The following is a 25643-nucleotide window of genomic DNA, read 5'->3' as shown; positions in this document are numbered from 1 at the left end:
ATGCAGTTTGGTGTAGTGATGTTGGCTACACATATGTCTACTCTGTTATGTTTTCCAACTTGGTTTTCCCATTAAGTAACATGAAATGTCCTTCTTTTCCACTTTGATCAGTTTTAGCTTGATGTTTCACTGTCTGAATAAAATTGTGAAACCTACTTGCTTTTGGAGTCATGGTGCATGGAACACTGTTTTCCAACACTTTCATTTCAGGCTATGAATTTCTTTCTAAATTAAATGAGTCTCTTAAATGCAATGCACCATTGCCTTGTGGTCTTTGATCCAGTCCCCCAATTGGAGTTTTTTAATTGAAGATCTGAGGCAATCATGATTGAGTCATCACTGCAAGCACTCAGTTATTCCAGTGATGGCATTCAATTTGCAATGTTCATTTCTTTAGATTCTCTTTTTGTTAACAAGTTACTCTGTTTCATTAATTCATCTGCTTTTGCTCTATAAATGTTGGCTTTACTCTCTCAATTTAGGAGATTGTGGAGTAATATTTGGAGTGCTGGCTGGTGTTTATGTATCTCATATGGTTTGTTATTTTTTAAATTTTATTTAAAAGGAAAAAGAGAAAAAACGAAACAAAACAAAGCAGTGTAAGTGTACAATTAATACAGAACTACAAAAAAAAAAACCAGTAAGAAATCACCAGTTAATAGATTACAATTATCATCCTAGAGACAGTTGCTCAAGTCACAGTATCAAAGCACACAAAGTCGACATTCAAACAGTGAGACTGCAAACAGCTATGTTCAATGATCCAACCAAAAACATTAATATGGGCATCTATTTAACACCCCTAAATACACTTGCAGTTGTAAGCTTTAGAGCACTTTTTTTTCCTCTCTTTTTTACAACAAAATTTACACATTTTGGGTTTTATTACTCCTTAGTTCTCATTACCTTTTTTTTTTTTTTTTTGGAAGAGAATAAAGTCAAATATGGCAAAACAAAGTTGTCAGTCAAAACCAAGGATAGACATAGCACATGATGTAAAAACAGAGTACAAGGGGCTGGGTTTGTTATTTTTTAATTTTATTTTGAAAGTAGTAAAAATGCAACAGCACAAGACAGAACAAAGCCTATCAAGACAATGCAGTGAAATTGGTGCAGGATTTTATAGTAGGATATTGGCATAGTAGTAATATCTACTATGGTATATCTCTTTAACTTCACAATAGTTGTCCAGTGAATTAGGTATAGTAAAATCAAACCAAAAATAGAACATTACAAAACCAATTGAGAATAGTGAATAGAGCAAAAGAAACATAACAAAATAGTGAAAACAACCTATGCCTTCAAACAAAAGATAGAAGAAAATGCCCCATATTTGCTATACTGCATATGGTCATCCTCCCGAGAGATGCTGAGACATCTATCCCCAGTAGCTATGAGGGGAGGGGACGGGCGGGGGAAGGGTGCTTGATTTTCAGCCCTTGTGGCAATAGGCTCACAGGTAATGGTTCTCCTCCAGGCCCACACTGCAGGCGCTTACCAAGAGGGCCGGTGAATAAAGCGGCCCGAGTCCCACCATGGCCGGATCTCGGGAGTTCTCTCATATGGTTTTCATAGTCATGGAACATCCTCGTGTCCCCATCACTTTTGAAAGGTAAATCTGCAGGAGATATTAGTTGGAATTGGAAGAAGTGCTATTTTAGGGCTGGGAACATTTCACTCTACAATCCTCAGACTTAAAGTTTATTTTGATCAATTTTCTATAATCCTAATGGATTTACTTTCAAAGTTCATTATTTTCTTTTTCTGATAGCGTGTTAAGTTGGTCTTCTTATTAGGCATATGACATTTAGAATGATTTACCCTGGGAATTTCATTTTTTTGTTGTATGAATTTAAAATTCAGTAAGTGCCACTTACATGTAATGTTGTGTTCTTTTACGATATTTGTTAAGATGTTTGCTGTGCTTCCATTAAACAAATTTTTAAAATTCCATCCACTAAAGTCCAGGTCCAATTACTCATAGCTTAGTCTTCTTAACACCATATGGTAGAGTGCAGTGTTTATAGCGTATATGAGCATCTTATTGACTAAGTTCTGCTTTTCAACATTTGTTCCTTGCTTTATTTATTCAGTGTTATTGTTAAAACATCAACCTATTCAACTGATGTGGATTAGACTGTCACCTGCATTGTAAAGAGAACATTTCTAATACTTACAAGAGCATCTACAGCTTCAAGAACACATTAATCATAACTATTAAACCTTGTTTTGAGAATTAAACCCTTTGCCAATACCCCTTACATATTTTATCGTACTTCTATCTATGGCTCATCTGAGATATGGAGGGTGGGAAATACGCAGGAAAGGGAGAAAAGAAAACAAGAGCATTACTGACAAAAAAGAAAGTTAAGACATGTCAATAGGTTCAAAGAGGCTGGACTCTGTTGGAATTATAGTTTTGGCACAAGTAAAGGGCTTGCACTGAAGGGCTTGCAGAAAATATGCAGGCAGATAGAGGTATTTAGATGGATGGAAATGTATTTAGAATGGAGGGAGGCTGTCAGATTGTCAGAACCTGTTCACAAATTTCTAAGCAGTATTGTTTGTTTCCTCTAGGTCCAACTATGTTAAGGATTATCCTCATATGCACTTAAATGATACTGCTTCACATATAGTAGTTTAGGTCTTATTCTCTAATGCAGTTATACAATTCTCTGTTACATAAAAGCCATAACATAAGTTAAAAGGAGGAGGGGAAGCTAAGTGAGACAAAGAGAAAGAGAAGAAAACAAATAATGAGCAAAGGAGTCAAAAATTGGGAGAAAATAAACTGACATGGAGCTGGGCAAAAGGGAAAATCTTGAAATTCAACTATACTTCTAAATATAAAGAAACACTAGCCAGGAAAATACAAAACAAGAAGAAAAAAGAAAACAAGGGAAAGAACCAAATCCAACTAAGAAGCAAGAATGCAATAATCACAATATCCAAAATAAAAAGAATTAAAAATTAAAACCTCGATAGAGATGTTAGAGCCTTCATCCAGAGCTTCCTCTATGTTGATGTCACAAGCTGATTTTGAGGAGAGAATTGCTATAGAGAAATGCAAATACCTGTCTTGGTAGCAGGCTGTGTTCCAAGCCTTTCCTCTGCCAGGCTCTGGGGATCCTATTGACTGGAGTGATAGGACATCTTTATGTTCCTTCCAAGAGCTTTCTTCCCTAATACCTGTCCCAGAAGCCACAACCAGGGCAATGTTCATCATCTCTCTACCCACAGGAGACTGTTTCATTCCTCCCACAGAATCTAGTACCCTTCCAGGCCTAGGCTGAGGGCCCCACTTTGCCTTCAGGCCAAAGGTCAGGACAGTGAGAGGCTCCTCACACCACCTTAGGCCTGCCTAGTATTTGGATAAATCATAGGAGTGTGCCGAGTGTGCTCCTAAAAAGCTGAATCACTTTCTGAAATGGGTCTAGTGACTCCTCTCTCAGATGCACAGGCCCCACTTGCTCTTTGTATTTATTGCAGGACAGGTTTTCCCTTCTTAACAGTGAGTACCTGCAGGGAGTTGGCCAACAGCCACAAGAAAGATTACAAATAATCCAAACAGAGAAATGCATATTTAATGGAAGAAATGGTAGACTTGAACTATTGCTATTGATGGACTGTTGGCACAATTATAACGTAGAAACACAATTATGAGATACCATACATAGACATTTCACGATCAATTTGCAGTCTCTGGCCAAGTTACTCTTCTGCTGTTTCTGCTTAATTCAAATGGCCTTGATGCTGTCTACAGCCCAGCTGCATGCCTCTGATGAGCACTGAGTCAAAGCAATAGACTACACCTTAAGGCACCCTGGGCTAATTTAAGGACCACTCCCCAGAATGTTCCTATATTATGGTAATTCCCTTAACTATGCTCATTCTGTAAGGGTACTCTTCCCAAATATTTCTATATTATGGTGATTCCCTAAACTAGGCTTATCCTGTAAAGATCTGCTCCTCTTCCTCCCAGAGTGTTTCTATATTATGATAAACAATTCTTTTCTTTCAAGACTATCCGGCCTGTCAACATATGACTCAGTGTATCTAACTAATTATGTAATATTTAGTCGCTTGCTTTGAGCCTCCCATTTCTAAATTCCATATAAACAAAACTCTTCCTAAATTCATGTCAGTTGCTTTTGAGGAATTATCCCTGCAACAGTCCACTGGCACAATGATCAAACAGTCTGCTTGTGTAAAGATTAAATGCTGCCTTCTTATCTCCTCAGTACAGTTTTCCTTTCAGTTTCCTTTGGTTTGGTTTGGCTTCTGAATTTTCTGGAAACAGGTAAGCCTTTTCTCTCCCTAGTCCTGCCTCCAGTGAGGATATGCAAATATTTGTATAAGACACAAGCATAACCCTACCAGTTAACAAAGTTAATTAATAGTTGACATGCTATTAATTAATAGTAGGTGGATAACTGAGTGCATGACAGTTTGTTTTGCTCTGCTCTGATTTTGAGAATTTAACACTGTTTAATAATTCTCAATATGATTTATGCAAGGATTTTGCCCCAGATGGGACACTGTAGCCCTTGGGAGCTTGGAAGTTAGAACCAAGGGGCTCTATCTTTGAGGTCACCTTTCCCACCACTAGGCAGTCTACCTGTGGCGCCAAATGAATACCAATGGGCTACCAGTGCATCAGTAATACCCCTTAGGCACCACCCCAAACCTAAGCTACATGCATGCCCCCACACCATGTGTCTGGCGGAGAAAATGGCAGACCCCGGAGAGAATGTGAGACCCTGGAGGGTCAGGGGGTCTCTCCCCACATTCTTAAAATAAAGGTCGTTTTTATTTCATACTTATCTTTTCAGCTGCACCAAAATTCTATCAATCTACAGAATGTACACATTCACAATTCAAATACCATTATTCCGGTTTGTAGAATGGAAAAGCTCATCCTAAAATTCCAATAAAATTGAAAGGATGTCTGGATAGAAAAAACAATCTGGAAAAATAAAAAGAAACATGGGGCAATTTATTCTTCTTAACTTCAAAATATACTACAAAACACAGTAAAACAGTCTTAATACAGGCAAAGAAATATTTTGACTTTGGATTCATCATTCATCCTTATGTGTGACATCAAAGCGATAAGCAAAAAAGGACAAAATACATATATTAGGCATCATCACAATTAAACATTTTCAGGCTCAAGAATTACTATCAAGACAGTAAAAGCGCAAACCACAGAAGAGACAGACTGTACATAAACCACAGATCTCAGAAGGGTGTAGTATCCAAAATATTTAAAGTACTGCTAAAACTCAGTAACCATCAGAAAGGCAATTGTCCAAGGAAGATACATAAATGGACACAGGATAGTAAGCACTTGAAAATCTGACTGATACCATTAGTTACTAAGAAATGAAAATCAAAACCAGAAACAAATGCAACCTCTAAAACAATCTGGAGTCAAAACATGCGCTGAAAACATGGAGAAATGGGAAGTTTCCTACATTTTGGACAAGTTACTATGCTAATGACAAAGGATACAAATTTTAGATTTCTGGAAAAGATACCAAAATTTCAGTTACAGATGACAGTGGCAAGTTTTCTAATGTACGTGCTGTATTAACAGAGGTACAAGCTCAAAGTAGGAAGAACAATCAATAGACATTTGCATGTGACCAACACTTCAGAAATGAGCAGAAAATGCAAAACACTTTGATGGAATTCATAATGGAAGAAGGGATAGTTTTGTGAAGTTGGTTGGAAGAAACAGTTAGATCAAAGATTTGGCATAATTTGCCTTTTATAAAAATAAGCAATAAGTAAAAAATAATGGTGGGAATAAAATTATTTTTTTTTCTTCAGAAAGGTTAAAAAATGACAGAAAAATTCTCTAGACCTTGAATTTTCCTACTAAACTAGAATCCCAGGATGACAATGCTATTTTTAATACCTGCACACAAAAAAAGAGAAGTAGACTGTGGCCAATGTCCTTATTTTAAGATTTAAAATAATTATTGTATCACATATCAAATGATGATGATGACTAATTGCTTTAATTTATATAATGTCCTCAGAATGGTAAGGGTTTCTCATGTTTTAGCCTTTATTTGAATCCAGTTTCAGATTATTTTCTAATGGTCTAGGTGTGTGAGCAGGAAAACTGAGGCTATTCCCAGAGAACTGGCCAGGAAACAATCTATGTCAGCTTGATTCTTCACAAGGACCAGGCAGAAATGGCCACTGACTGCATTATTACACCACGCAGAATGCAGGGAAAAACTAACATTCTAGAGAGAACCACTGGGACTTGGTAAACACACCATCTGACTGCAAAAGCATATGTTACATCATGGGATTTCACTTCCTCTATGCACAGAGTTTTCAGGACAATAACACTAAGTAACTTCCAGACAACCAGGAAAACCCTCTGACCTGTGAAGATGAGATACACTCCACCCAGCATTCCCCTTTGCAAGGCTGTCAGAACCACTTCTCCAAAGTCAGTTTAACAGCTTACATTTCTTTTCTTTTTCATTTGTTACATCATTCTCTTTGCTATTTTTGCACTACCCAGTCCATGATGCAATCCCTGATGATGAAGTAAAACTCAGTTTAATTGTGAGCTCTAACAAAGTAGAGAGCATTGCTTTGGGCTCTTTCACTTTAAAGAGCCAGAAACTCCTTCAGAAACTGGAAGCTCACAGAAAAAAAAGGATAATAAGACATATACATATGTAAGTAGAGGTGGCAGAGATTATTCTCATGTACTTCTATGTATTCAGAGTGCTCAATAGAGATAAACACAAAGAAAGATGAAAAGATGCATAGATAGACCACAGGATTTAGTAAGTAATTTAGGTCATATGACTGTTGTGCCTGAGAAACTGCACAAGACTGCACTGAGACCATCTACATGCAGAAGCTTCTGTGATGCCAGCAGTATGGTTTATTCCATCATGGGAGGTCTTGGAACCAGAGAAACTCATTCCAATTGTAGGTTTGAGACCAGTAGCAAAAGGCATTAGACTCCAAAGGCCCAGGGACTCTACACTTCTGCATTTCCAACTGTGGTGTATAATCAAATAAATGTAGTAATAAAAGTTTATTAATCTATCTCTTTATTTTAGGGAGAATGAAGTGAAACAAAACAAATCAAATCAGAACAGAAAAATGCAAGTGATACAAAACTTCAAAACAACAGGAAATCAACAGTGGCTACCTTAATGTCTCTCGTTTTCTTTCAAATAGCTGTCCATACCATCACATACAAAAAAAAAAAAAAAAAAAAAAAAAAAAAACCAGAATAAAACTAATCAAAACAAAAGAATGAAAGCCTTACAAATTTTGAAAACAAGATAACAGGAAATCAACCATGGTGACCATAATACATCCCATTATACATTGTCCTATTGTGGTCTGTGACTTTTTTTTTTCAGTTTTCTTCCAGTTCATCACAGGATCCTGCTTCTAATAGATTAGTTTGCAAGGGAACACATTTTTTTCCTTCTTGTCTTTCCCACAATACTATATTCCAGCACCTGGACTATACCTCTCAGAGAGGCTGTTTACTCTGATACTTACTGTTCCTATTTCTTGGAAGCTTGATAACTGACATTTGAATTTCCTGCATAGCTCATTGAATCTGTTTCACGCATTGTAGTTGCTTCCTATGTTGTTCAGTAAAGGTTCCCAACATTTTCCTACGCTCCTTTTTTTAATCTAAGTTTTTTTTTAAATACACTCAGCAGTCTTTCATTATGATTGTGATTTTATTTGCTTGTAATTTTATTTCTGATCTGATGACTTTTACAGTCTCATGAAATTGTTTCTTTACTTCAGTTGCTATCCTCTGGGAGATAATATGTGTGTGACTTTCATTTTCTTTCATGTTATACTTTCCAGACTTCTGTGTAGGTTGGATGTCTGAGATAACCTTTTGCTCCTTTGTCTTCACATTTTCCTGAGTTCCTCCTAACAAGCCAGTTCTGGGGTCCCAGACACTTGTTTTGTTGGCTGCCTCTCCACTGTGTAGGAGAATGGGTCAGGCACATGGCTTTCTCTGAAGGCGGGTATCAGGGTATAGGTCTTGGTTTGCCCAGCCCATGCAACTACACTGAGGCTTCACCAATGACTATGTGTCGGGATATGGTGGGGCTGCTTCTTTTCTCAACCTGCATGTCTACACTGGGACTCCCCTGATGAGAGCAGCCAAACAGGGGAATGTTTGATTTTCCGGTGGGCACTGGCTTCCTGAAGGAAGGAAGGAAAGGTCTCCAATGGTGGCTTGCAGGCACATGGGGCATATCTGACTCTTACTCCCTGGCCACAGTTTACCTAACAGAGGTAAACTTTCCATACTTTGGTGGTGGGCATGGCAGGGACAGGTCTGTCTGCATCTCCTTCCTGCCCTGGCTGCCCGCAGAAAGGAAGCTTTTCGATGGCAGTAGCAGACATGCATAGGCTATTAAACCTATCTTTAACTAACACAGAAGACATGTCTCCCAGCTCAATCAGGGAGGATATAATTGCCTTTTTTTTTTTTTTTTTTGCCTTTTTTGTTTTATCTGGGACTGCAGTTGACTGGATGTGTTGGAATTGTTGATCTCCCTTCAATTCATTGATTCAAGTGTCATTCCTTCTTGAAACACCTCCACAGACATGCAGAAATAACCTTTCTACTATTTCTCTAGGTATACCTTCATCCAGCTGGTTTGAAATAAACAACTGCCCTCACATTTTTTGTGTGATTTTGAGAATGACACATATTTGCCAGAGAGCTGCCTGGTATCCAAAATGAAAAGTAAATCCAGGCCAGGGCAAAGTGACACCTGTAACCCAGAGGGTCACTTTGGGAATCTCACAGTCAGGGTCCTGATGTGACACAGTAGATGGTGCTGGGTGGGCAGCAACCCATGGCTGGTGGCATTGCAAAGTGGGAGAGAGTGCAGCCTGGAACAGGCCTGGTTGGCTTTATATACAGAACAGGGAAAACTATCTTTCTCACACCAGTTATAGAGCTCTTGGGTAACACTATTATAATAAAAGACCTATCACAAGTGAAAAAAGTAACAAATTTAGCTCACAAAATATTACAGGTTGTGACCTTTTGTCAATGAATACAAAAAGAAAACTATATATATATATATATATAGAGAGAGAGAGAGAGAGAGAGAGAACAATAGATATGTTAATTTTAAACAAAATAATAATATATTATTTTAGAATAACAGATTAACAATAGGTAAAACATTGCATGTTGTCATTTTAAAATTAGTTTCTCAGTTTACAAGAAACAAGCATGTGAGAATGATCATACAAAGAAATTAGTAGTATAATTATCTACTCTGGATGTGTGCGTGCTTGTATCTATACATATACATATGCATATACATATCTTTTCCCCTCTTTCCTCATTTCACACATCCCAGTTTTTGTCTTTCAGCAGTTTCTTTCCATTTAAGTTTCACAACATCTACTGTACATTTTGAATCTTATTTATTCTTTCAGTTTTTTACATTAGGGAAACAATATGATATTTATACTTGGGAATCTTATTTATTTCACTTATGAGTATGGTCTCAAAATGCATCCATTTACCCATAAAAGCATTGAGTTTCTCCATTTTTATAGTAACACTCCACTGTATAGAAATAGCACATCTTTTTTTATCCACTCCACAGTAGATGCACATTTGGGTTTTTCCAAGATTTAGCTATTACAAGTTATGCGTCTATATACATGGGTACACATATATTGCAATGGTATGATGTTTTCAGTTCTTCTGTGGAAATGTCAAGAAGAGAAAGATCTGGATTGAATGGGATTCCAACCATAGTTTATTGATGAATCTCCACACTGACTTGCACTGTGGTTACACCAGCCTACATTCCCACCAACACTAGAGAAGCATTCCTTTGGCCCCATACCCCCCAAACTTATTCTTAATTGATTTCTTCATGACAGACATTCCTTTTGGAGTGAGATGGAATTTCAGTGTTCTTTTAATTTGCATTTCTATAATTACCAGTAATGTTGAACATTTTTTCACATATTTCACATATTGCTTCATTTTAGAAGTACATATACAACTTAGATGCGAATTTTTCGACTGGGCCTTTAATTTGGGAGGCCTCATTATTTTTCAGTTTTTATATTTCATCTATAACTTCTTTTTATGAGGGACAGTAGGCTAAAATTTTTTCTCCTCCAATGTTCAAGGTTTTTAATAAGATGAGATCCCAGTTGATGATTCTTTAAAATATTTCCTGAACCACTTGACTTTTGTTCCTGAACTACTACTATTTCTTCAAGACTTCTGTGTACATTACCATCTAGTAGGTTTTGTGTTTCTACTTTAATATTCAGATTTTGGATTCATTTTGAGTATAGGTGAGTGCACAGTAATAGACATGGGTCTCATCTCTGGCATGTCGAATACTGATTTATTTCAGCATCATTTAATAAAGGGGCTACCTTTCTTCCAGAGAAACTTTGGCTACTACGTCACATACAGCTGAGGGTCCTTGTTGTTTTACGTGCATCTTCTAATCAGTTACATTGATTTTCAACAGTGTTTTTGGTCAGGATTGTATTAAATCTGTATACCAATTTTGGCAGTATGGCCATTTACAAAATGTTAGTTCTTCCTATCAATAAGCAAGGGGTATCGTTCCATATTCTGACATTCTCTTACAACTCCTTTGCCAGAATACTATAATTTTCAATATACAAATATTCTACACCTTTCGTTAGATTGATTCCTAAGTATTTCATTTTTGGATGCTATTGTGAAAAGTGTTGTTTTTTCTCTAATTTCTCTCAGTGAGTTTGCTGTGTACAACAATGGTATAGAATTTTGAATGTTGACTTTACATCCAGCTACACTGAAAATTTGCTTATTAGCTGTAGTAGTAATGTGATGGGGTTTTAGGTGGTTTTCTATGTAGAGTATCGTATCACTTTGAAAGAGTGATAATTTAACTTCTCACTTTCCTATCCTTATTCTTATTATTTCTCTCTCTTTTTACGATTGTTCTAACATTTCCACAACCATATTGAACAAGAATGATGATAGTTGACATCCTTACATTATTCCGGATTTTAAGGTGAATATTTTTGTCCATTTAGTTTGATGTTGGCTGTTGGTTTGTCAAGGAGGGCTTTTATCAGAATAATGTAGAGACCATCTATTCAGATTTTCTCTAGGGTTTTATCATGACTATTGTACGTTCTCAAAATCTTCTTCTGCATCTATTTAGATGACCTTATAATCTTTACTTTGGCTCTGTTGATATGGTATAATACATTTTTTAATTTGCATATGTTGAATCATCCCTGCATTCCTGGGATGAATACCATTTGGTCAAGGTGTATACCCTTTTCTGATGATTGGCAGCATTCTGTTTGCTACTATTTTACTGAGTATATTTGTATCTAAGTTCATTAGAGAGACTGGCCTGTAGTACTGTTTTGTGATTGGGTCTTTCTCTGGTTTTGGGATCAGAGTAATACCTGCCTCCAGAAAGCAGTTAGAGAGATCTGCTTCCCTTTCAATTTCATTAATGAATTTGAGGTATATTGGCATTAAATCTTCTCTAAATTTTTGGAGATTTCAGCTGTAAATCTACAAGAAGCTGGGCTTTTCTCTGTCGGTTAGCTTTAAATTATGTTTTCAATTTCATTAACTCATATTGGTTATTCAAAATTTTTGTATCTTCTTGATTGATTTAGAAATTGATACATTTCTAGGAATGTCTTTTCTTCTGTATTTCTAATTCTGTGAGAGTAAAGATTCTTGAAAATTGGTAGTGCACAGATTTGTACAATTATATATACTAATAATACATAGTTACATATTAATTTCTACACACATCTACATGATTTCCTCCTTTCTCAGATTTTTGGGCTTGAATTCCTCTTCGTTTTCAACAAGCTTCAGATGCAGTATTAGGTTATTTGTGCTTGTTCCGTTTTCCTGATGTGAGAACTTGCTGTTATATATTTCCCTTCTAGGACTGCTTTTATTATGTTCTGTAGTTTCCAATGTTTTATGTCCATTTTCATTTGATAACAAATATTATTTTCTTTAATTTCATCTGTCACCCATGGATTGTTCATAAGGTTGTTATTTAATGTTCAAGTGGTTATGAAATTTTTTGACTATCTGTTGCCATTCATTAATTTTCAATTTCATTGCATTTTGGTAGGATAATATGAATGAGATAATTGCATTTATTTATGCATGTTCTATTGGGTTGTATATTGTCTATTTTAGAGAATGTCCCTCGTGCAGCTGAGAAAAATGTGTATTAGAATGTCAATGGATAAACATTCTGTAAATGCATATTTTTTGAACATACAATGTTACATTTTAATAACATTAAAAATTGCATATAATCAATATATTTGTATTTCTTCAATATACATATTTTCAGCACCAACAACACAAGCAGAAAGATGTAAGTTTTTTAACTTTTTATTTTAAAGAGGGTAAAACTAAGCATAAGAAAACAGAACAAAGCAGATCAGAAGAAAACAATGTAAGTAACACAAATTTCAAAGCAAGACAAGAGATCATCATTGGCTATCATAGTGTCTATTGTTTTCTTCTAAACAGTTGTCCATATCTTCACACACAATGAATTCATGCACAACAAAATAGTATTAAACTGATCAGAACACAATGATAAAGGCATTATAGGCCTTCAAAATCAGACAATAGGGAAATTAACAATGGCTGCACTAATCTCTCTTGTTCTCTTCAAAATAGCTGTCTGTATCCTCATGTATGTTGAAATTAACAACAAACAATAAAATCACTCTAAACAAATAATAATAGTATTACTGGATTTCACAGCATGACCTTACGAAATCAGCACTGGATACCATAGTATCTAGTTTTCTTCATAGCAGCTGTTCATTTCACCATGCATTATATAATGAATTAAACTGCTTAGAAGTTCATAAACTACTTAGAAGTTACATACATGTATGAGCCTCTACATGTATATCTATCTATCCTTTCTGCATTAGATGGAAAAACAAAACAAATGCCTAGAAAAATACAAAACAAAACAAAATAAATAAATAACAATAGCAAAGTGCTCAAAACACTGACAATATACATCTTCAAAACAAGGTGGTAGGAGCATAACTAAGGTTGTTATTTTACATGATGATCCGCAAGAGTTCCTCAGATCGCCATACAGTAATATGCACAATGGTTCCAATCCTATGAATGTTAACTGTTTTGCTCCAAGACCATAGAATTTGTAGCACAATGATCTTAAATATCCTAAGTGTGTTTATATAATTTTACATTTTTTTAGTTTCCTTTTTTTTCCCTCATGTTCCCTGAGATATTATTTTTCCCCTTTATGCAGATTCTTGTCCTTTTACTGTATTTGCTGAGTATTTTGTACCTTACGTATGTACCATTTCTTACACTAGGGAGACTATACAGTATTTACACATGATAGTTTATTTCACTTATGACTATGGTCTTGAGTTGTATCAATTTACTTATAAATACCTCAATGTGATCATTCTTTACAGCTGAGTAATACTCCGTTGTATAAAAATACCACTTTTTTATCCATTACTCAGTTGATAAGAATTTAGGTTGTTTCCAACATCTGGCTATTATAAATAGTGCTGCTGCTATAAATATGGATGCACTTAGGGAATATGCCAAGAAGTGCAATAGCTGTCTCAAATGGGACTTCAAAAGACAGCTTTCTGAGAAATCTCCAGACTGACCCCCACAGTGGTTACATCAGTCTCCACTCCCACCAATAGTGCAGAACAGTTTCTTTTGAGGCGCAACCTTGCCAGAATTTGTTAGTGGCAGTTTTCTAGATCATGACCATTCTCTCTGCAGTGAGATTCAATTTCAGTGTGGTTTTAATTTGTATTTCTCTAACGACCAATGATGATGCACATTTTTTCATGCATTTATTTGACAGTTTTATTTTTTCATCTAACTCTGTATTCATTTCAGATGACCATTTTTGGATTGGGTATTTTAATTTCAGGGATCTGGTGTTTTTTAAATTCTTATATGTTCTAGATAGAAATCCTTTGTGTGAGGGACAGTTCTCTAAGATTTTTTCCCAATTTGTGGATTTTCTTTTGACTATGCTGAACATGTTTTTGATATGCAGAAACTTTTAAATATGTCATGATCCCAGTTACTGATTCTGTGAAGTATTTGTTCATGAATTCTTTGCCTACTCCTATGACTTCAAGATTTCGTCCTACTTTGTCTTCCAACAGATTTAGTGTTTTGTTAATATTTAGATCTTTGATTCATTTGGTTTAGCTTAGTACATGGAGATAGGCATGGGTTTTAGTTTTCGGCATATAGAGAGCCAATTTTTCTGCACCATTTATTGAACAGACTATCTTTCTTCCAGTGGACATGTTTGGCTCCTGTATCAAAGATAAGGTGGCTGAGTGTGTTTGTAGTTGTAGTTGAATCTTCTAATGCATTCCATTGTTCTTCAGGTCTGTTTTTATTCAAGTACCATGCTGACATTATTACAGTAGCTTTGTAGTATAACTTCAAGTCAGGGATTTTGATGCCTCCTGCCTTAACTTTGTAACTTAGAATTGCCTTTGCTGTTCTAGGTCTCTTCTGTTCCAGATGAATTTTAAGAGTGATTTCTCTAAATCTGTGAGGTATGCTAGTGGTATTTTGATTGGTATTTCATTGAACCTGTATAACAATTTTGGGAGAATGGCCATTTTCACTATGTTTGTTCTTCTTATCCATGAACAAGGGACATGTTTCCATTTTCTGAGCTCCTCTTCGATTTTTTTCAGGGTATTATAATTTTCCTTGAACAGATTTTTTACTTTTGTTAGATGGATTTCTAAGTATTTCATTTTTTTGGATGCTATTGTGAATGGTGTGGCTTCTCTCATTTCTCACTCAATAATTTTATTGTTAGTGTAGAGGAATACTATTAATTTTGGAGTGTTGACTTTGTATCCTGCTACATTACTGAATTTATTTCTTATACCTAGGAGTATTTCAATGAATTTTGGAGTTTTTTAATGTAGAGTATCATGTCACCTGCAAATAATAATTTTACTTCTTCTTTTCCTATACTTACTCCTTTTATTGTTCTCTCTTAATTGCTCTAAATAGTACTTCCAGCACTATAATGAATAGGAGTGGTGTAATGGACATCTTTGTCTTATGCCTGATTTTAAGGTAAAGGTTTTCAGTTTTTGGACATTTAATATAATGCTGGCTGTTGATTTGTCTTAGATGGGTTTTATCATATTGAGGTGAAGACCATGTATTCCAATTTTCTGTAAGTTTCTCACCATGAATTAGTGTCGGACCTTATCAAAAGTTTTTTCTGCACCTATAGAAATGATCATGTGATTCTTACTTTTGGCTTTATGGGTGTGGTTCATTACATTTCTTGATTTGCATATGTTGAACCATTCCTGCATTCCTGAGATGAATCACATTGATCATGGTGAATAATCTTCTTGATGATTTGCTGCATTCTGTTTACCAAAATTTCATTGAGAATTTTTGCATCCACATTCATTAAGGGAGATGGACCTGTAGTGTTCTTTTTTGGTTGGGTCTTTCTCAAGTTTTTGGGATTAAAGTAATATTTGCTTCCAGGAATGAGTTAGGGACAATTACATGCCTTTCAATTTCATTGAAGGGTTTGAGGAGTGTCAACATTAAATCTTCTTTTAATTTCTTGTAAAATTCCACAGTGAATCAGTCTAGACCTGGTCTTATCTTTGTTGGCAAGGATTTAATTACATTTTTAATTTTCTTAATTGAAATTGGGATATTCAGCAGTTTTACATCTTCTTGATCCAGCTTTGGTAGTTCATTTTTCTAGCAATCTGTCCATTTCTTATGTTATCTAATCTATGGCAGTAGAGGTTTACAAAGTAGGTATTGATGATCTTCTGTATTTTCAGAAGGTCTATAGTGATTTCATGCTTTTCATTCCTTATTGCATGAACTTTTTCTGTCCTTTTTAAAATAAGGTTGGCTAGATGCTTATCAATTTTATCAATTTTTTTATTCTTTCAAAGAACCAACTCTTTGATTCATTGATTGTTTGGGTTGTTTTCTTAGTCTCTACTGCCTTGATTTATACTCTGATCTTTATAATTTCCTCCCTTCTTTTGGCTTTGGGCTTGTCTTGCTCTTCTTTTTCTAGATGTTTGAGGTGTAGCATCAGGTTGTTTATCTGTGTTCATTCTGTTTTCCTGATGTGGGAATTGAATGCAATTTATTTTCCACTGAAGACTGATTTCATTGTGTCCCACAGTTCCAGTAAGATGTATTTCTATTTTTGTTTGCTTGTAGATATTGTTTAGTATCCTCTTTAATTTCCTCTGTGACCCACTGAGTGCTCAGGAGTGTATTATTCAATTTCCATATGTTTCTAGGGTTTTTGCAGTTTCTTTTGTCATTAATTCCTAGTTTCATGGTGCCATGATCTGATAACATGCATAGAATAATTTCTCCTTTTGCATTTACATAAGCATATTTTGTGGGCTAAGATGTGGTCTATTTTAGAGAACGTTCCACGTGCTGCTGAAAAAATGTATATTCTGATGTTGTTGGGTGGAACACTTTGTATATGTCCACCAAGTCCATTTGTTCACAGGTGTGATTCACTTCTGCTATTTTTTGGTTGATTTTCTGTCTAGTTGATCTGTCCCTTTGTGGCAATGGTGTATTAAGGTCTCCTGTTTTAATTGTATTATTGGTTATGTGATTTTTCATTTCTGTTAATATTTGTTTTATATAGCTAGGTGCTCCCAAATTTGGTGCATATGTATTTAAGATTGTTCTCTTCCTCTTGAAGATTTCCCCTAAATAGTATGTACTGACCATCTATATCTCTTTGCGTCATTCTTGAAGTTCACATTGTCTGCAAATAGAATAGTTATCCATGGTTTTTTTAGGAGATTCCTGTTGCATGAAGTATTGTTTTCCACTCTGGGACTTTCTAAGACTTTTCCTTGCGTTAGATGGGTTTCTTGTAGACAGTATTTGGTTGGATTTTGTTTCTTGTTCCATTCTGCCAGTCTGTTTCTTTTAATTAGTGAATGGAGGCCATTTGCATTAATGGTTACAACTGATACATGTTGGTTTAGTTTTGATATGTTATCTTTCTGCTGTTTCACTTGTTTGTCTTGCATAGTGGATTTTCCCCATGTCTATCGAGTGTCTTTCAGTATTCTTTGCATGATTGGTTTGGTGGTCATGAAATTCTTCAGCTTTTTTTTCCTGGAAATATCTTATTTCTCCATCCATTTTGAAGGACAATTTTGCAGGGTACATCAGTTTGGATTGGAAATCATTTTCCTTTAGGATCTGAAATACCTCACTCCATGCTCTCTCTTCTTGACTTCATTGTTTCTTTTGAGAAGTGTGCTGTGATTCTGATAGTCTCTCCTTTATAGGTGATCTTTTTCTTCTCTCTAGCAGCTTTTAATAGACTGTTCTTATGTTGGATTTCCAGGATGTTACTTATTACATGTTTTAGTTTGGTTTCATTTTGGTTATGGCTATTTGAAGTTCTATATGTTCACTGATCTTTATGTCATTTTCCATTCTCATGTTTGGGAAATTTTCAGCTATTTCTTCTGTAAATAGCCTCTTGTTATCATGTGTGTGGTCACCTTCTATTTCATTTATAGCTATCAATCTTATGTTGCTTTTCTTTGCATCATTCTCCAGGTGTTGAACTGTTATTTTCTGATTTCTTGTTATTTTTAAAAGATCTTTCCTTTCCTGTTCACTAGCTGCAATCTTGACTTCAAGGTGAAATTCTACCTTCACTTTTGTTGAGGGGGTTTTGACAACTTTCAAAGGAATTTTTGATTTCCTGTACATCTCTTTGAATTTGTTTCATGCATTCTGTTTGTTTCTTATATTGTTCATTCAAGGTTTCTATCTTTTGGTGGTGTTTCTGTAATTTTTAAACTATGTGTTTTTTAGATGTGGTTGGCAGTTCTTTCATTTATCATTTCTTCTTTTATCTGAGAGATTATTTTTGATCTGAGTTCTTTTATACTTTCCCACATTTTTTTCTTTACTTCTGTTCTAATCATTTCAGGAATTTCAGGTGTATGGCTTACATTTTCTTCTGTGTCAATATCTCCTAGGCTTGCTAAGAAGATTGGGCTGGAAGTTTGAGATTGCATTTTGCTCTTTCATTTTGTCATTTTCCTATATTTCTGGTTTCAAGTGATGTTTCAAATCTTCCCCATGTGCTCCAGATCACCTGGCCCAATTTTGGAACCTGGGACTGAAGGCAGATCCCTTCTAGCCTCTTGTAAGTCAATGGATGTGGCCCATTAGCCCTACTGGAATGTCTTGTGCATCCTCTGGTGACTTGGGTCACTGGGCATGGTCTTACCTGCTGGCAGCCACATTCCAAAGCTTCCTCCATGGGCTGGGAATCAACTCACACATATTCAGCTCCCTAGATTTGATTCAGGGCCCTACTAGCCACTTAGACAAGCTGGGTATGGCCTATAAATGCCTATTAAGTCCATTTGTTCACATACTTGACTCTGTTGGGATTTATTTGCCTTTTGTGTACTCGAACTATCTCTTTTTGACAATGGCATATGAAGGTCCCTTTTACAATTGTGTTACTGCACATTTTTCATGCACATTAAGATCTGTCTTGTATAGTTGGGTGCTCTCATATTTGGTGCACACATATTTATGATTGTTATAATTTCCTCTTGAACTTTCCCATCAGAAAATTATTCAGTGACCTTCTTTATCTCTTCTGATCATTTTTGGTTGGAAGTTCAAATTATCTACAAACAGAATTGGTAAACTATTGCATAGATCATCATTTTACATCCTTTGACTTTTAGTCCATCAGTTTCTTTTTCAGTTAAATGTATTTCTTGCAAATGGTTGGATCACCTAACTTCTGAGGTTTTCTCAATTTTCACAAAGTCATATTTTGGGATAGCAGGTCTTCACCTTCACAATGAGACATTACATACAGGCCCTGGCAAACTAATCTATTAGAAGCAGGATCCTGTAATTAACAGGAAGAAAAATGAAAAAAAAAAAAAAGTCACAGGCCACAATGGGACAGTGTACAGGTAAACCTCTCACTGTTACTCAGAACATGACAAAGTATTTCATGGCCCATTAAAATTATGGTACGTGTTATTTTGCTATTCCCTCATTCTCCCAAATCAACCTCAAGAAATAGGTGCATGATTAAAGCCATGATGGCTTCTATGAATAGATCAGATGAGAAAGCAAAACGATTGAGATCACAAAGAACAGAAAACAAGCAGTTCTTACCTAGTGAATGAATCATGACTTCTTTTTTCTTTAGAGACATTCAGAACATTAAAAGCTGTTTTTCTTAACAAACAGTGACTTTCCATTTGGATCTACAAGTGTCTAAGAAGTACATTTAAAAAATGCCATTACTGCTTTTCTAATGTATTTGTATCCTTTATTACCTTAAAACTATGAGTCAGACCTCTGTTCAACTCTCTATAAGGGCAGACAAATAAGTGTGTCCAAAACATAGCAAGGGTTTATTACCCATAAGTTTAATCAAATTATCTCATTTCCACCTCATCACTGAAAACTCATTGATAATAGATTCAGAGGAACATATATCTATCAGCTTTTTTATCCACTCCATTGAGCTCCTAGAAGTCTCTAGTTATTGCTGTGCATCTGCATTCTCCTTGGATTCCAGCAAAGATTGCCAAGCTGAGACTCCAGTACATCCCACAGCAGGAGCAATCATCCCTTAGAAAGGTGATTGTCCCTCATACTTATGGTCTTCACTGTGGAAGCAAACATCCACGCTAGACAGTGAGAGTCATTCTAACTGAAGGTCTGAATCAAGACAACTGGGTTGTGGGCAGGGTTAAATACAGGGTTTGAAAACAACAGCACATAGGTCTTGCCTGCAAGGTCTGCCTCTTCACAGTTGATGGGAGATTCTCTCTTCGAACGTCTGATCATTTCTGTGGTTAAGGAGAAACCAGAGTATTGGTAGGAGCAGCCTGGCACTAAGGAAGGGTGAGCGAGTCAGCAAGTGGAAATCAAAAGATATATTCTTCCCACTGTGGAATATAAGTTTTTGCTTGTGGCTCTCGAGTTTTACAGAAACTCTCCACAGCTGAGCAAACTTTCCAGTTTTATTAGGAATTTTTATGAAATTCCCACACATTGCATTAGTGTAGAGGGAATCGGATTGTTTTGTTTTCATTTGTTTTGTTTTGCTTTTTGTACTTGGGATGGAACTCATGACCTTGGTCTTGCCAGGCAGGTGATTATCCTGATGAGCTAAATCCTAAGCCTGAGGGTATTGGTTTTCAACTGGGCTCTATGTACACTTCTATATAATTATTACTTGGCATCCATATTGGCATAGTCTCTCGAGAGGGGACAGATTTTACACTAGGTGTACAAGTATAGTTAGGAGCCAACACAGTGAGTATCTCTGCTCAGAAAAACACCACACTATTCTACTGTGATTGAAACAGGACAAGGAATAAAGAATACACTGTAATATTACACCAAAAGCCCACAATACTCATCTCCAGTTAACCATCAAAGGAGGTACTTGTAATTGTTACCAACACCAGTAATTTTCAAATCCTTTGGATTCACTAAGAATTGACACAACCTTAAAACATCTTTAAAATTATGGAGACTACAAAGAACCTTTGATTCTCTTTCTATGTATGAACATTTGCCATATTAGAAGGGAAAAATTAAAATGTGTTCAAAAATAACCACCATATACAGGAATGCACATTATTCCTATTCAAAATTAGAACACATGTTGAAATTGATTTTTGTTCATGATTACATCCATGTTATGGTTTACGTCTGTGTCCCCCAGGCTTCATGAGTTTGAATTGTGCATTTATTATTTCTTCATTGTCTAGGGCTTAGATTGATGGTGTCAGAGCTCCACCCACAAAGGGGTGGAGCCAGGATGTGATGTAATGGCAGGAAGAAAGTGTGTCTTGCTCTTTGCCAGTTCCTGTTTCCTATTGGTGGCCACCATGAACGGCGGCCCAGCCATGCCCGCCTGCCTTGAAATCAACTGAGTGTGGAGTGAAACCTCCAAAACCTGTAAGAAATAAACCTTTCTTTCCCAACTTGGGCTTCAGGTATTTTGTCTCAGCAATGAGCAAAAAGTAACTACAACAATCCATAACAAAGTATAAAATATGATGGGATAAAATATCTTGGAGTGAATCTCAGAAAACACCAAATTTATTAAGGCAATAGTAGAACATTTTTCATATTTAAGAATACCTCCTAAAATGGCAACATATACTCCTTCGACTTTAGTTTTAACATATATATTACTTAATATTGAAGAACTTTATGTTCTCAATGGGATTCTGAATGAATATCCAAGATCTCAGAGACAAACAGATGAGAATCAGGAGTCACAGCTGCCTGGAAACAGGACCTTGCATTTGGAAAACACTGCACATTCAGTAGGAAGTTAGAGAAATGTGAACAGAAAATGAAAATCGCTGAAGGTTTAAAATGACGACTTTGAAACTTTAGAAGAACTAGTTATAGAAAGACTCTTATGCTCTTAGAGTTGAAACATCAAAGAAAAGTTTCCTCGTGCTTCCAGTTGGAGGGGGCCATTGTGTAGTATCCCATTCTTCCTAACAATATTTGCCCTGGGGAGAAAGTAGCTACTCACAGCCCTACCTGCTGGAGGTATTACAAGAGGCCAACTGACTACACTGAAAGGAACACCAACAGCAGACCTTTCCCATGTGGGTGAGGGACACACTCCAAGGTTAAGGGAAAGAGAAATGGAGGTAAGGGATGGAGATGTTCAGACAAACACTGGTAAACTTCACACTTCAGTGGCATAGACTCACTAAGAACCTGAGCCACGAGGAAATGGAAAAAAAATTTTTTAAGTAGTTATACTAGTTTCTCTTAGTCCTTTGTAAAGAAAAGGCTTGGTACTAATATCTTTTAGGAGAATATTTTAGGTCCATGTCATGTACACTGATTAACTAAAAATATTCTGAGTAAGTAAAGATACAAATACACAATGTGTTAACAATTGTTATTCCCCTATTACTTTTTTATGAAAGTTTGTTTTACTTTTTTCTATAAAATAAAGCTCACTAAGCAGACCAAAAACACAAGGAAATAAAAGTTAAACCAAAGCAAAACAAAACTGAGACTTAATCATAGGACTATCTAACACTTTTTTCTAAGCCATCCCAACACATTTTTAAAACCCTAATTTAGTAGGAAAATGGTAAGACACACTAAGAGACAAAGCAAAACAATAGAAAAAACATAGTAGTGATGTTACAAAGACCAGAAGAGAAATTTTGGTGTTGTTTGTTTGGTTTTGGTACCTAGGATAGCACTCACAACCTTGCACTTGCAAGGCGCCTATGAGACTCAGCTAAATCCTAGGCCATGGGAAGAAGAATTTTAAGCAAGGGTGCTTAATATGTGAAAAAGGAGGGGCTGGGAATTTAGCTCAGCAGCATAAGCACCTGCCTTGCAAGCAGGCAGTTGTGAGTTAACTGTTACAAATGTAACAATATATACCAACTGTATTCAGATTATTACTGCAAATGGAGCCACAAATGTGATCAAATGTAGAAAAAAATGATACAGAAAAACTGAAAGGGAGAACAGAAAGCAGGAAATTCCTATGAAACAGAGAGCACCATCCCATATAAACAGATTGCACCCATGGAGGAAGGACACTCACACACTGCAGACTTTTGAGACTTTGCTCCACCGTGCAGGTAACAGAAAACACCATTCCTGTTCTCATCATGGCCATCAGATGTATTCTCCAAATCGCTCTCCTGCTGTCCTTCATGACATCTCTTTCCTTAAGTTACAACTTGCTTCAACTCCAGCAACAACAACGCAGCAGCAGTTTGGCCTGTCTGCAGCTTCTCAAGCAGGTGAAAAGAAAGCCTGAAAACTGCCACCAGGACAGGATCGATTTCAAATTTCCAGAAGAGATCAAGCAACCACAGCAGTTCCAGAAGGAGAAGGCTGATCTTGTCATCCAAGAGATGCTTAAGAACATCTTCGGTATTTTCAGAAAAAACATCTCCAACACTATGTGGAATGGGACCATTTTGGAGAACCTCCTTGATGAACTCCATCAGCAGATGGATCATCTGAAGTCAATGATCCTGCAGGAAAGACTGGAGGAAAAAACATGACCATGAGTGACACCAGGACCACTCTGCTCCTGAAGAGCTATGACTGGAAGATCAGCAGGTACCTGAGTGCCAAGGAGAACAGCATTTGTGCCTGGACAGTAGAACTTTTCCATCATTAACAGACTTACAGATTACTTTCAAGACTGAAAATCTGCCATTCTGTGACCCTGAGACAGGACAATGCCTTCAGGAATTTTCATTCAGTGACTGGCAAGAAATGTACTGCATTTAAAAGTAGAGTCCCACAGTTGGAAATAATTTATTAATTTATGAATTAAGTTATTTGTATTCTTTATTTAAATGTTTACTTTGGAAAATAAAATATTTATGACACAAGGACAAAACGGAAGTCTCACATTCAACTAGATTTATATAGCCACTAGTGTTAACAATTGCTGCGCAGCTAGTAGATGTGCTTTATTAAACATGTCTGAAAACTAAGAGTTTCAGGCCCCTGTCTTTGAGGAATTTAAATCCAAGTAAGCAAAATCAAATACACAAGGCAAGAGATAATAAAGGGACCTAAACTTTCTAGGAAAATCAGTGTGACACAAAGTGTTATGGATTGGAAGGGAGGGACAACACAGCTCATCAATAGAATTAATACAGAGAAGACACTGGAATAGGTGGGAGGTCAGTAACAGGACACAAGGAAATCCACAGTCTTTCAACAGAAGAGTCAAATTCTTTCTCTCTTTTTTTTGGTTTAGGTTTTTTATCAGAGTCAGATTTGCCGTCATTTTCTCCTGTTGCAGTCTACTCTAACGCAGTGATAGCTTTGTAGGAATGTTCAGAGCAGAAGTGAAAAATGATTCAGTGACAAATCCTGAAATTAATGACTCAGGACCTTCGTGTTTTCACTGCTAATATGTTATCTAGCTATAAACTTAAAAGTAATTGAGAAAGCAACAAAATACTGCCCAGAAAAACAAATTTGATCAAAAAAGTCTCCATGATACTTTAAAGTTTCTGAAACCAGTTTTTGTTTTGTTTTGTTTTAAGGCTAATGTTATTGAGCATCATGTATGGGATGTACTTTCCCCACATTTGCTCTGGACAATGATGAACCTTCAGGCACAGGTCAAGGTGGTGATGAGACAGGAAGTGTTAATGATTCAGAAGTAAAAAGGAGAGTGATCTACAAATGCCATTGGTTATTTGCTGGGTGCCTGGCTTTTCTATATTTGCATACATGTCTCCTGCAGTTGAAGGCAACTAAGGTAATGAACATCATTATATTTAACGTATCAATTTCTCCTTTGTTCTTCTTTTGGGGAGCTAAAACAGGTAACTCTTTCACCCATCCTAAAAACAATACTATTGATAATATAAGCATTCTCAGTAACGCTGGGCAGAATAACTTACTCCTGTCATTTTAACACTCCTTGCATTTAGGAGTCTGAAAACACATTACCTTTGTTGTACAGATGGACTTTATGAGGCTTTTGTATTAACCCTACAATCTTCCTAGAATTACCAATCTTTCAAACGCATATGTACCTAAAAATAACCAAAGTCATAAAAAGGTCACACTTCCCCTAGAGTAGGAAAATAGGGAACTGGATCTATGAATCTCTCTCTCAACACAGGACCACAGGCACTGAGAAGACCTGAAAATACAACATGAAAAACGCATATCCAGAGAAACTGTACACTGTCCAAGTGAAAGGAGAGTTAAAAACTGAAACAAAATCAGGATCATAAAAAAGGACTAAGTTCACCCTCGCACAGAAGACACTTTCATTTTTATCCATACCAGGGATCGAACTCAGGACCGCCTGCTTACAAAGCAGGTTCTTATGCCATGAGCTAAATCCCCAGAACACACTTTCGCACACGTGGCTGGGCGCCTGTGAAGACCCTGGGCACAGGGCTCTAAGCCTTCTCTCTGCAGCCCTCAGCCTCACCCTGACTTCTACAGCCCTGAGCCCAGATCCCTGAAGGAAGCCTCGCCTCTCAAAGCCCTCTAACCTTGTCTGAGGAGGCACCTGAGTCCGGAGAAGCTGAGGGCGGTCCTGTCAGTGCTCTCATCCTCACAGCGCTGAGCTCCAAAGCCCCCTGGCGTCCTCTCCCTCGAATTCCCCGAGCCTTCCCGTCCCTCAAGCCCCTTTCTGCCGCCACCACCACCCGGGCGACCCGCGCGCCCTCCACGCCGCAGCCCGCGCTCCCGAGGCCCGCGCCCTCGGGAAAGTGCTCCGGGAGGGAAACAGCGCCTCCTCACAGAGAGGTCCGGAGACGCTGCCCGGGCCCAGCCCAGCGGGTGCTGCGGCTGAGCCGCTGCCGGGCCGCTCCGGGCGCCCGGTCCCTCTGACTCAATGCTTCAGCTCCGAACCTGACGGAGGAGCCGCGCAGGGGCCTCGCTGGCAGCTGCACCCGCGGAAACCGCGGCCTAGCAGCGCAGCTTCCCACTTCCCTCGGGGCCCACAGCT

At 37.0% G+C, this 25643-nt stretch overlaps 1 long non-coding RNA gene across 2 annotated transcripts; it reads right to left on the bottom strand.

Moving 5' to 3' along the window:
* Window positions 1-12432: 12432 nt before the first annotated feature.
* LOC111754281 (uncharacterized) lies at window positions 12433-25643 on the bottom strand. Of its 2 annotated transcripts, none has more exons than XR_002788977.2 (2): window positions 25186-25643; window positions 12433-23196 (listed from the first exon to the last, which is right to left on the bottom strand). It is a non-coding gene; the product is annotated as an uncharacterized LOC111754281 (long non-coding RNA). The 2 variants fall into 2 exon arrangements; XR_010048427.1 differs by having other exon boundaries at window positions 25203-25643.

This window comes from Cavia porcellus, unplaced genomic scaffold, assembly GCF_034190915.1.
Source record: "Cavia porcellus strain 051 isolate PalLab524CR breed Dunkin Hartley unplaced genomic scaffold, mCavPor4.1 scaffold_1, whole genome shotgun sequence".
Taxonomy (NCBI): Eukaryota; Metazoa; Chordata; class Mammalia; order Rodentia; family Caviidae; genus Cavia; species Cavia porcellus.
The sequence above is the reverse complement of the archived record's forward strand: the minus strand, read 5'-3'. Positions and strand labels throughout refer to the sequence as shown.